Source organism: Larus michahellis, chromosome 25 (assembly GCF_964199755.1).
Source record: "Larus michahellis chromosome 25, bLarMic1.1, whole genome shotgun sequence".
NCBI classification, from domain to species: Eukaryota; Metazoa; Chordata; class Aves; order Charadriiformes; family Laridae; genus Larus; species Larus michahellis.
This window is the reverse complement of record NC_133920.1, coordinates 3,278,684-3,292,353: the sequence shown is the minus strand read 5'-3', so window position 1 is coordinate 3,292,353 and position 13,670 is coordinate 3,278,684. Positions and strand designations below refer to the sequence as shown.

Sequence of the window (13,670 nt, the reverse complement as noted above, 5' to 3'; positions counted from 1 at the left end):
ATGCACAGGGGGGTCTCCCGAGGCAGGGAAAAGCCAGGGCGGTGGAGAGACCCACCAGGAGGCAGCAGCTCTGGTGGAAGACGCTGATAAGGTGTGGGCATTGACAGAGCCACAGCGGCTACCCCACACCGATAGAAAACAGCCTGGGGACTAGAAGTGACCAGGAGCGCTGCAAGCAGAGTGTGGCACAGTCTGCGTGGCAGGGCATCATCCCTCTACCAGCTCAAAAGGTGAGCTCCATTGGTGGTCATCACAGTCTCAGAAGGAGCAGAGCTACCGTATCCACCTGGCAGAAAGCCACGTCGTCTGCACTCACCGGAATGGATGTGGCAACCCAGACAGAGCTCCAGTGAAATCATGCGGGTCTTGGGCTGCAAGGCTTGCCAGAGAATTTCGCTAGTAACGGAGGGCAGCAGTGAGAACAGCAGCGTGAGGTGTGACCAGGTGGACGATCTGCTCAGCTTGGTGACAGGGCTACAGGAGGTAGTAGGAAGGTTAAGGAGCATCAGGGAGTCGAACAAAGAGATGGACTGGTGGAATCATGCTGTGCCCTCCCTGAGACAGAAACAGGAACAGCCACCAGAAAAAACCCAACAAGATCAAGGGGATCCTGCAACCTCCCCCTGCCAGGCTATGACAGTAGCTTCAAGGAAAGGAGCGAATGGAGGCAAGTCCATGCCCAGGGTGGCTGGAGAACCCCCTCCTTGCCCAGCCCACCTTCCCAGGTGCCACAACGCATAGTGCAAGGGCCGCCAAAAGAGACTTCAGGGCCTCGGGAGGGTTGGTAAGGAAATCTGAACCACAGGGTATTTTCTCCTCTCCCCTTCCCCTTGTGGGCAGCAACATGGGAATAAATAGATGGACACAGACTATTCGTACATGGCTCCGTGGCTGATGTCACCCACACAATTTTGGGGTTTTCGAGAATGGGGCGGCCTGCACGGCACAAGGTTTGCTGGCGTCAGATGGGATTCACCTTTCTGAAAGGGGGAAGAGGGTCTTTGCTCCCGAGTGAGCAGAGCTCATTGACAGAGCCTTAAACTAGGCTTGAAAGGGGAGGAGGGCAATATCAGGCTTGCCTGTGACAGGCAGTGGGACAACAGCCCAAGGCAGAGGGTTGGGGTGCTAGTGCGGGCCCTCAGCCTGTTGCTCTGACACGTGCTGGCAACACTGGAGGACGCTTGAAGTCTTCCAGAGATGAGGGAATGGCTCCTGAGGTAATGGGGGGGAGCCAAAGGGGGAGGAGTCAAGAGGGGAGGAGAAAAGAGGGGAACACCAGTGAATAGCTCAAAGCAATTAAGGTGTGTTCCTCTAAGAAGGTGACATGGCTGACAGACCAGCTAAAGTGCCTCGACACCAATGCATGCAGCACGGGCAACAAACGGGAGGAGCTGGCAGCCACCGTGCTGCTGGAAAGCTGACACCTAGTTGCCATTCCTGAAACCTGGTGGGACGAATCCCATGACTGGAGTGTGACTGTCCATGGCCAGCAACAGGGGAGGAAGAGGGGGCAGAGGGGCTGCCCTCTGGGTCAAGAAACGGGTAGAGTGTGAAGAGCTGTCTCTGAAGAATAGCCAAGAGCAGGTTGAAAGCTTATGGGTAAGAATTAGAGAGCCAGGCAACAAAGGGAGCCTTGGGGTTGGTGTCTACTCCAGGCTGCCCAATCAAGGGGAGCCTATTGACGAAGCCTTCTTGCTCCAGCTACAGCAGCAGGCATCACGCTCACAGGTTCTCGTCCTGCCGGGGGACTTCCGCCACCCCGACAGCTGCTGGAAAAGCAGCACGGCGAGCTGTAGGCAATCCAGGAGACTCCCAGAGCCGAGTGCCTTGAAGATAACTTCTTAAGCCAGGTCACAGACAGCCCCACCAGAGGAGCGGCCATACTGGACCTGAAGGGCACCAACGCAAATGAGCTAATGGGTGACATCCATGGGATGATGTGAGGCAGCCTGGGCTGCGGTAGTCGGGCGCTGGTGGAGTTCACAGTCCTGAGGGGTGTGGGCGTCAGGGGGAAGAATAAAGTCAGGACCCTGAATCTCACGAAAGCAAACTTCCAGCTCTTCAAAGAGCTGGTCAATAGGACCTTCCGGGACACTGATGAAAATCTAGTTCCTATGAAACTGATAGAAATGGCACCTGCAGATTTGCATGAGGGACGTGTAAGTACAGGGAACATGGACTACAAATTCACACCAGTGCGCACGTATGAGTTCAAAAGTTTTAAGCAAAGTCTTAACTGTCAGTAACGCTGAGTTTATTTAGAGAAAAAAAATCCCTTCTGTCCACACTTCCACCCTTCCTTGCCCAGCAAGACTACCACGTGCTGCCTCCTGCTCTGCAGGTCATGGGCAACCCATTTCAGAACGGCCTCGAACACGGCCTCTTCTTTCACAGGGAGCTCATCCTTCTCCAGCAGGCGTTCCAGCTCATTGAAGGAGAGTGCCAGAAACTCTGTGGACACCTTGGTCACCTCCTCGAAGTGATGCAGGATGAACTCATGGGCTGCTTCTCGCAGGTCAGCACAGTAGTAGTAGCCGGTGAATCTCCACATGCCAATGCAATTTTCCAAGCACAGCTGGGATTTTAAGAACTCGCAGCACAGTCTGACGATGTCCAGGACATTGAACTGGTCTGCCGCGATTAGCAAACTTTCAACGTTGTCATCCGTGACCGGCACTGTCCCGGTGTAGGCGTATTCCATAAGGAGCCTCATCATTTGTGAGGAAGTGCCTCACACACACAGCAGCCTTGCTGTGTGACACCCTGACCCCATTATCCCCTGTGCCTCCTTCCCCGGGCACCAATTTGGGCACTAGCAGTAGCCATGCTGGGAGGCTGTGGAGTTTTATGAAGGAATGTTTTACTAGCCGCTTGTTTTAAGAAGGAGCCACAGGGCGAGCGGGCACCTTGCTTCAACGAGAAGAGCAGAGAATAACGGTGTGTGGGGAAGGAAAGCCTCCCGCCTGGCAGCAGACCAGCCAGGCTGGCCACGCTCCCAGCCCTGCACCGTATCTGGGGCTTCGCCAGACACCACTTCCAGCGCTGCTGTTCCATCTGAGCTTGTGGATGAATTTTGGTGTCCAGGGAGGTACCAGGACTAGGGGGAACTGCTGGAGGAGAGTTGGAGTGCCGAGGGAAGCGCCGGAGATACACGAAGGCACAGTGTGGCACAGAGCAGGAAATACTGTTTGGCCCCATCCCCTCCTCCTTCAAGCACTCACCTGAAGTACGGACTGCAGCTAGAGAGGATCATCTTGTGAGCAATGAATTCAATGCCGTCCACGCTGATGATCCCATCACCCAGCTTCCCTTCTGGGCAAAGCCCGTGGAAGGCGGTGCAAGCCACAGCACTCATCTTCCTCTCCCTGGGTGAGGAGGAGTATGCGGTGCGAGCCAAGCTGTCGCCCACCTCGACGCCTGAGGCACTGGGAGATGCTTCTCTCTGGGGTGCCTACAGCACTTTGTCCTTGCCCTCCCTCCAACATCAGAGTGGAACCCCTGCCTGTCCGGTGGCTCTGGAACGTGCCCCATAATGACATCACAGGTGTGGGGGGGACCAGGACGGGCCGTGAGCCCCTCCACAGCCCCTCTGTGGGGCCGAGGTCTGGGTCCCCGTGGTCCATGTTGCCGTGGGGCGGAGCCATGGGGTCCCTGGACTCTGTGGACTTCCACACAGGAGAGGAAATAAAAGATGGACACAGCACTAGGCACCATCTATAAAAGACTCCAAGCTTTTAAAAGAAAGCAAAGAAGGGAAAAGAGACATTTGGGAAACAGGAAAACAGACAGAGAAAGCAAGCTTTCGAAACAAGTAGCAGTGTCTACTGCTCATTGTAACACTTTATTGCCATGACCATCTACCCTAGCTAGAAAAGAAAAATGCTTGCCAGCCTCGCGTTGGAAGCTTGGTACCTGAGAAACACTTGTGTTTAACAGAAGCTCTCTCAAGAGCTAGCGGTTTGACGCAGCAACACTACCAGGGTCAAGGCCCACATCTCCTCAGAGCACAAGTCAGTTTTGCAAAGCCAGCCAGAAAGCTGAATGGAACCTAAAAGTGCAAACCGCCTCTTTCCACTAATGCCAGTAAAAACGCCACGAATACAGCAGTATTGGAAGTTTTGTTGGAAATGCAGGAACTGCAACAAAATCCTAATCGTCTTCCCATTGAGTAGTTGCGTTTTCAATCCCATACAATAAGAAAAAATGCAAGGCCATTGGCAGTCTCCATAAAAGACACAATTCTAGCAGATAGGACCACATAGGAAGACATGTAGAGCTCAATACAACTTGGGGGGGTTCCCATGGGTCCTTTGGGATTCCCTATGAGGGATATTGAGGGTTTTTTGGGTCCTGTGGGTGGGATTTATATAATCATAGAAAGGTTTGGGTTAGAAGCAACCCTGAAGATCAACTAGTTAAAACCCCCTGCCCTAGGCAGGGACATCTCCCACTTGAGGCTACCCCGTTTTCAGAGGTTACCCCAGGGAATCCGTTACCCCTTGTCCTATCATTACACTCCCTGATGAAGACAGCCTCCCCATCCTTCCTGTAGGCCCCCTTTATGGACTGGAAGACTGCTATAAGGTCTCCTCTGGGATTCTCTTCTCCAGGCTGAACAACGCCAACTCTCTCAGCCTGTCTGAATTACTTTTTCTATTAAATTTGTTTCTCTTTCAGCCCTCCTGTTTCCGTGTTTTTTTCCCCATTCCCGTTCCCAGCTGGGGTGGGGACATCGGATGATGGACTCCTTGTCTAAACGACAAGAAACTGGGGGATGTGCGGAGGTGGCCTGCTCCAACATCTGCTCCGGCAGGCTCGCCTAGAGCAGGTTGCCCAGGACCACGTCCTGCTGAGGCTCGGCTCTCTCGTAGGAGCTGCGCCATGCGGTCAGAGCCAGGGCAAGACGTAGGCAGGGCTCGGTGGCCAGCAAGGGCTAAAAGTCCTTACGCAGCCACCGTCCCCTGCGGCTTGCTGTCCCCTGCGGCCAGCCGTCCTCCTGGCACGCTGCTTGTGGGGCAGTTTCCTCAGCCCCCGCCAGCTCATGGCAATGCGAGGGATTCCCTTCCACACTGGGCATTATAAATGCCTCAGCTCACCCAAAAAGCTTTGGAAGCGGCTCCAAGAGGAGCCAGAGTGCTGAGGCTCTCGTGCATCCCAGTGGGATAGAGGGGATGCCCGCAGCGTGATGGAGGAGGAAGGGGGAGCCCTCTCCCCCTGGGAGGGAACGATTTTGCTCACAGGCTGGTGTGGCTGAAGCCTGGCCGGCAGCTCAGCGCCACACAGCCGCTCCCTCGCTCCTGCGCAGTGGGGTGCAGGGGGAGCATCGGAAGGGGGAAAGGGACAAAACTGGTGGGTTAGAAACAAGGCGAGTGGAAAAGAGAGCCCAAGGAATACAAGGGATGCAAAAGAAAGCACTTGCTGATCAGCGAGCCAGCAATGCCCAGCCAGGCCCTGAGCAAGGGCAGCCCCCGCCAACATTCACCCCACACACACAGTTTCATTGCTGAGCACGCTGTGGTAGGGTGTGGGATATGCCTTTGGGCAGTTGGCATCAGATGTCCCCTCTCTGTCCCCTCCCAGCCTCTCGGGCACCACCAGCACGCTCGCTGGCTTGCAGTCTGAGGAGCAGAAAAGCCCTCGGTGCCGCGCAAGCACTGCAAGAACTAGCGCACCCCGGGGCTCTCTGGGCTCTTTTCAGCACAGCTGCAAAACAGAGCCCCGCACAAGCTGCTGGGAAGAATTCTCATCGTTAAGCTCGAGAGACGCTCAAGGTTCAGGACTTGTTTGGCACCCTTTTAGAACCCTCCTGGCCTTCACTGGCCTATGGCAGCGCTTGAGGCTGCTCTCGGTTCTGCCAGTCCCCCTCGGGCAGGAGGGTCCCAGCCAGGTCAGCCTCCAGACATGCCAGGCCCCGCAGACCTGGGCAAAAGGCCCCAGCAGAGAAGAGCTTCCCTTGGGGCGAGAGGATCTGCTGGGCTCAGCTGGCAGAGGAGGAGCTCAGGCAACACTTCAGCAAACTGGAGATCATAAAATCATAGAATCATACAATCTTCATGGTTGGAAAGGGCCCTTGAGATCATCCAGTCCAACCATACACACACCAAAAAAAACCCCAAAAAAACAACCTACAATCTCTGCCACTAGAGCATGCCCTGAAGTGCCAAATCTAGATGTTTCTTAAATACCTCGAGGGATGGTGACTCAACCACCTCCCTGGGCAGGCTGTTCCAGTGCCTGACCACTCTTTCAGTAAAGTCATTCTTCCTAATATCTAATCTAAACCTCCCCTGCCGCAGCTTCGGACCATTTCCTCTGGTTCTGTCATTATTCACCTGGGAGAAGAGGCCAACACCCACCTCCCTACACCCTCCTTTCAGGGAGTTGTAGAGGGCAATGAGGTCTCCCCTCAGCCTCCTCTTCTCCAAGCTAAACATGCCCAGCTCCCTGAGCCTCTCCTCATATGCCCTGGTCTCCAGACCCCTCACCAGCCTGGTAGCTCTCCTCTGGACACGCTCCAGCACCTCAATGTCCCTCTTGTACAGAGGGGCCCAGAACTGAACACAGCACTCGAGGTGAGGCCTCACCAGTGCCCAGTACAGAGGCACCATCACTTCCCTACTCCTGCTGGCCACGCTGTTCCTGATACAAGCCAGAATGCTGTTGGCCCTCTTGGCCACCTGGGCACGCTGCTGGCTCATGTTAAGCTGGCCGTCCACCAGCACCCCCAGGTCCTTTTCTGCCGAGCAGCTTTCCAGCCACTCTGCCCAAGCCTGTAGTGCTGCTTGGGGTTGTTGTGACCGAAATGCAGGACCTGGCACTTGGCCTTATTAAACCTCATACAGTTGGCCTTGGACCATGGATCCAGCCTGTCCAGGGCCCTCTGTAGAGCCTTCCTACCCTCCAGCAGATCAACACTCCCACCTAGCTTGGTGTCATCTGCAAACTTACTGAGGGTGCACTCAATCCCCTCATTCAGATCATTGATAAAGATATTAAACAAAACCGGCCCCAAAACTGAGCCCTGAGGGACACCACTGGTGACCGGCCGCCAAGAGGATTTCACCCCATTAATCACAACTCTCTGGGCACGGCCATCCAGCCAGTTTTGAACCCAGCGAAGAGTACACTTGTCTATGCCATGATTCACCAGCTTCTCCAGGAGAATGTTGTGGGGGACGGTGTCAAAGGCCTTGCCAAAGTCCAGACAGACAACGTCCACCGCCTTCCCCGCAGCCAGAAGGCAGGTCACATGGTCATAGAAAGAGATCAGGTTTGTTAAGCAGGACCTCCCTTTCCTAAACCCCTGCTGGCTGGCCCCGATCCCTTGGCTACCCTGCACTTGCTGTGAGACCTCACTCAAGATGATCCTCTCCATGATCTTTCCTGGTACCGAGGTCAGGCTGACAGGCCTGTAGTTCCCCGGATCCTCCTTCCGACCCTTCTTGTAGATGAGCGTCACATTAGCCACCCTCCAGTCATCTGGCACCTCCCCTGTTGACCAAGACTGTTGATAAATGATGGAGAGAGGCTTGGTGAGCTCTCCCGCCAGCTCCCTGAGTACTCTTGGGTGAATCCCATCTGGCCCCATAGACTTATGTGCATCTAGGTGCAGAAGCAGATCACTGACTACTTCCTCCTGGGTTATGGTTGGGTTGTTCTGCTCTCCGTCCTTATCCTCCAGCTCAGGAGGCTGAGCACCCTGGGGATAGCTGGTCTGACTATTGAAGACAGAGGCAAAGAAGGCATTAAGTATCTCAGCCTTCTCCTCATCCTTGGTTGCAACTTCCCACCCCGCATCCAGTAAGGGATGGAGATTCTGCCTGGCTCTCTTTTTGTTCATGTATTTATAAAAACTTTTTCTGTTGTCCTGTCTTCGTCGTCCTCTTCATCCTCTTTGTCATTGAGGTTTATAATCAGGGGAGGGTGAATTGGTAATAAAATATTCTTTTGATTTCTGAGTGATTCTTGATGATGGGCTGGATGCATCATCCGTTCTTGTACACCCTGTTGCAATGGGGCCTCTGCAGATAAGAACAGTATATTTATTTTATTAGGAGGGAACAGGAATATCATGTCCAAGTTCAGACCAGCAGGTATAGTTTTTAAATCATTATCATGTTGAAGCAACCATTAAATAGACAGATTGCGCCTTTTAGGAAAAATCTTCTGTGAAGGCTGACAAAAGAACATCCACCAGTTACAGAGAGGAGGAAAAATGATGGGTACTCGCTCCTTTGAATGGACAGATGAGGCACTGCTGAATAAAGCCTTTTGGAAAGAGGATCATTTTGATCATTCTACACTATTTGAAAAAAGCTGTCTGTCTCTTCCACGTGGTGGATAGATTAATCTGGGGCAGAACCCTTCTTTTTTCCAAGCCCTTTTAAGATATTTACAACACAGGGAAACGTGATTAGTAATAGCTGGGCTGAAGTAAGTAGGCGAGTATAAGACCCCACCTGCGAAACTATTTTAAACATGCTGAATAATAGGCAGGCCTCTGTCACTCCTCATGGCATCAATTTTGAAGAAGTTAGCAATGCTAAGCACAGGATTACCTTTTTTTAGCTTGTAGATATTTTTTTTCTATCAATTTTCTGCATCACAACTCTCTTTACTAAGTACAAAATGTAGATTTTGAGAAAGAATACGAAGTTCATTAAAGTAATTTACACTGAAGTTCAAAGAAAATCAGAAAAAAATTTTCCTTAGGAATTTATACCTACCCATAACATTTGCAACAAAACTATTTCAGTATGGGGGTGGCATTTTCTGAGAGCCAGGAAACACAATGGACTGAAAATAAAAATGATGAAAAATGGTGAGTCTATTTGTATTGTTCGAGCTGACCAATTTGCAGCTATAGATACAATCAGGGTTCTGTGCATTATATTAAAAATATCAGAGTTGGGTATGTTTTTAAAGAAATTAGATGAAGCATGGGCATTGTCTTTTATTCCAGTTGCTGTTATTCTTGTGCATCTCTTGCTTGCCTACGAGGAGCATGTGTATCATAGTAAACCCATTTTAACAACACGCCGGCAGAACAGATTTGTTGTATCACATGCCAGAGAAGGCACTTTAACTTGATAGAGCCTTTTTTCAGTGTCCAAAATAGGGTGTTATTAGTTCCTGTCAGTGTAAGCCAAATCAAACTTAGATTAGCTGAACAAGATTTCTAACTATTAAAATGAATAAATGCACTTCTAATATTTACAATATTATTGTGGAGCATGCGGACTTTGAATTTATACATACTGCAGTATAAAGAAAAAGGCTTGGGTCCATTTTCTGGTTGGACGTTGCCCTTCTACAGCACGCCCTTGTCCACAGTGCCTCTTGGACATAGTCTCTGACTCACACCAGACCCAAAAGCGTGGTGCTTGGTGTGTACGAGAGCACAAAGTACCAGGCGCCGATGCTCTGGGGGTGGGAACTGCGCTACAAGCAGTATGGGCACTCACAGGAAGGGCACTCAAGCTCTTGCCTTGGTCCTCTGTGATTAGTTCGGCTCAACATGCCCAGATACGACAGGCTACCTTATCCTGGGGGAATTTCAGGAACGCAAGGTGTTTGCTTCTGACTAGTGGTCTTTCTGGGCTTCTCTTACAACATCTGTCTACAGCTCTGGAGATAAGGCCCAGGAACAACTCTGGTTTAGTCCACTTGTTCATGCGTCTATGACAAGTCATGCTGACTTGCTCTCACTCTGGCTTCTGCCCGATTTCTGACATGTGTCTTGGTTCCCTGCCCTGGACTCTTACCCTGTCCCAGGTCGGACCCTTGGTAAACAAGAGCTCCTCTTAGAAAGGACTGAGGAAAAAAACCCAATTTATAACATGGTGGTTTTTTCCATAAATACTCTGATTTTCAGATATCGTACTGCCTTGTACGCTGTTACTCTACTTAATAGCTTGCATCCAATGTTCTAGCCTGAAAACTGTATTCAAAACGATGAACTGGAAATACACCTGCACACACAGCACTGTAATCCGATGTTTCCTATACAAGGGGGGGTCTCATCCACCTAACATGTTGTGCTCTATCAACAATATCTGTTGATAGAGCCCTACCAACCTCCTCTCCGCTCCACACACGCTACTTTTCATTTCTCTGAAATGGTTACCTGCCTGCTCACCACTTTTGACTACTGGAGAGATGTAATCTAGCAAATACCCAGGTAAAGCACCGCTTTTGCTCTGCGGATCTTAGCAACATAAATTGCCATTTGTGACTTTATCTTTCATGTCACTGATAGTAAAGATGATCTGTAACATGAACGCTAAAAAAAATTCATATGGCAACCCTATTCAAATGCCAGTACAGTTCCTTTCTTTGCCTTCAACTTGCTGGGATAGCAGATCATACCTGGTGGATTTGCCATGCTACATTTCTTGACCTTGATGCATACGAGGTAAGCGTGGGCAGTAAGCATCAGAAGGACATTTTCCTGTATTTACTTACTCTCATGAACAACTTGTTGAGAAAGTATTTTTACTCACTGTTACTAGGTGGCAAAAAAAGTCCATTAATATAACAAGGATTGCTATGATGGAAGGCACAACTGATCCTCACGCAGCCTAAAGTTTGTCTCTCCCAGAAACAGGAGATGTTGCTATACTTTTACTGCAGGAGAAAACAGTTTTCAGATATTGCAAGTACAACAATAAAAACAGACTAAATGGTGACATGGACAGGGGGATTGAGTGCACCCTCAGCCAATTGGTCGATGACACCAAGCTGTGTGGCACGGTTAACATGCTGGAGGGAAGGGGCGCCATCTAGAGGGAGCTAGACAGGCTGGAGAGGTGGGCCCGTGCAAACCTCATGAAGTTCAACCAGGCCAAGTGCAAGGTCCTGCACCTGGGTCACAGTCATCCCAAGCACAAATCCAGACTGGGTGGAGAATGGCTGAAGAGCAGCTCTGAGGAGAAGGACTTGGGGATGCTGGTGGACAAGAAGCTCAATATGAGCCAGCAATGTGAGCTCGCAGCCCAGAAAGCCAACTGCATCCTGGGCGGCATCAAAAGAAAAGTGTCCAGCAGGTTGAAGGAGGTAATTCTTCCCCTCTACTCCACTCTGCTGAGGCCCCATCTGGAGTACTGCGTCCAACTTTGGAGTCCTCAGTACAGGAAGGACAAGGACCTGTTGGAACGGGTCCAGCGGAGGGCCACCAAAATGATAAGGGGGCTGGAGCACCTCTGCTGTGAGGACAGGCTGAGAGAGTTGGGGGGGTTCAGCCTGGAGAAGAGAAGGCTCTGGGAAGACCTTATAGCAGACTTCCAGTACCTGAAGGGGCTCCAGGAGAGATGGGGAGGGATTCTTTATGAGGGAGTGTAGCAATAGGACGAGGGGTAATGATTTTAAACTGAAAGAGGGGAAATTTAGATTAGATATTTGGAAGAAATTCCTTACTCTGAGGGCAGTGAGACACCGGCCCAGGTTGCCCAGAGAATCTGTGGCTGCCCCATCCCTGGAGGTGTTCAAAGCCAGGTTGGATGGGGCTTGGAGCAGCCTGGGCTGGTGGGAGGTGTCCCTGCCCAGGGCAGGGGGATTGGAACTGGATGATCTTTAAGGTCCCTTCCAGTCCAAACCATTCTATGATCCTATGATTAATACATGGTGTACTGCTGTGAACACAGCCAAGAGGTTTCTTCACAGTGACAGAATCTGCACCTGGAACTCCCCTGAGGAAAATGACCTTGTGGGTTAGTCACACTAGATTCCCATGCCCTAGTGGTTGCCTTAAATGAGAATTGCCTCTTTTAAAACTTTTCGGTTTTAATTAATGGGGGAGATGATTCAGTAGTCCAGGTATAACAGTACAGCAACAAATATAAACTGGGGTTTATATCCTGGATATGAAAGACATCCCGGCTGAGAGCTGTAAATGCCAGTTTGCCGGTTATTTCTTAATGAGTTTTGGAGTAATGTTTTAGAGGAAAACAAAGTCACACTTGAAAATATTTGAATAGTTGAAGGCAAGTTTCACCCAGTTCCAGACATTATCAGACGGGTCGAGGAGCAGCATCTGAAAAACACGCTGCTTTTGGACCATAGTCAGTATGACTGGGCCATCCTCTGAGACATGGTGGGGTCTGGAGCCAAAGCCCATCGCCCAGGCATTAACACCTAAATCCCTAGTGCTGAGATGGAGGCAATAACAAAGAGCCCTACACTCACCCCTGGATCTTCACCAGGTGGAATATAAATATTTCTTTGAAGAATAAACCCATTTTGAAGGGCTCTGTTTTAGATAACTGATTTTGCAGAAAGTCAGGTAGTCGCTGTAAGCAGAAATTACAAACATGGTCTATTTATTCAGAATCAATATAATGTCAGTTGAATAAGAAAGTCATGAGTGATCTTTATGCACGGTTTTTAACTTGTGTGTTCCTTAATATCTGAGCCCAGTTCATGGGAGAAATTTTCCATAGTTTAGATGACCGTTAGCTCTTCTCACTGCTTCCAAAAATCAGATATTTGACCTACAGATGCTGCCATAACCAGGCAGCATGACATACCAACTTCTAACTTTACATAATAAACCTCCCTTTCAATACGGATATATCAAGTACATCAAGGATACAAATCACTCTAAAATCTACAGCACTTAGCTTTGCGTCGGGGGGACAAAAATGGAAATAGTGGTCATTCCCAGTTGCAGCCATTTTCAGCTCTTGTGCCTCACCTCTTGCTTCCAACCTCCACTCGCTTAATACCAACAGAACATACATTAAAATGTTAAAGCTATCAACATTGAGGCAAATTGTATTCTTATCCAGTAGTTTTCTTTCAAAAAGTACACCTTCAGAACCTTAGCTCTGCTTCTTTTTTCAAACAAAACTCCAACTGGCAGTGAAATACACTCAAACGAAGGAGGTGGTACCTGCTCCGGGCTTGTTGAACCGACGAGGGCAGTTGCCAGCCACTATAGGTTCCATGGTTGCCAGCCGCTCCTCCAGCTTGTGAGATCAGCGACATGGTGTTTTGGGACCTGTCCGGCTTGAATATCTTCCTTTGTCTCCATCGCTTCAGAATGTAGTACGGAAATTCTGACCCTTTCAAAGAATCTCCCATTCTGCCGCTTCCTTGATGTAAAATGGAAAAAACCAAATGGCGGGGCTTAGATAGTACCCAGCTTCTTTCCATGGGAACTGTGGTCTTTGATAACACAAAGACAGGCCTTGTTCTTTGACTGTTTTTTAACCAAAATCCTTGTGCCCAGTGTGTTTCTTACTGTACCTCTGTCTTTGGATGGAGAAACGTGCTGCTTCCTGTTAGTACACTGTTAGCTGTTAACTGCTCACATGGGTCACCCTCGTTACACGGGTTTCCTTGCTTTTTCTTGCTTCCATGATGTCCACTGCCACAGCTCAAGCAGAAAGAACAGTCTACACTTGTGTCCCTAATTAACACCTCCCTTCTCATTCAGGTCCCAGGCTGCCCTGAACAAAAATAGGGGGGAAATTAAGTTTCAGTCCTGGAAAACAGTCAAGCATACTGTTATCCCCGGGACATGGGGTCGCGGGTACAACACTGAGTGACATCAGTGACTTGGAGATGAACACTTCGGAGCACTGATAGACCAAAACCTGGGAACTTAGGAGTAAAGCAGAAAAGGAAGCACAGAAAGGAAAAGGAGACGCAACCTTAAAATAGAAGGATGC

General features: G+C 50.0%; 1 pseudogene; it reads right to left on the bottom strand.

Annotated features, from left to right (window-relative positions):
- Positions 1-1,722: 1,722 nt before the first annotated feature.
- On the bottom strand, positions 1,723-13,080 carry LOC141734812 (kelch-like protein 10; annotated as a pseudogene).
- Positions 13,081-13,670: the final 590 nt, after the last annotated feature.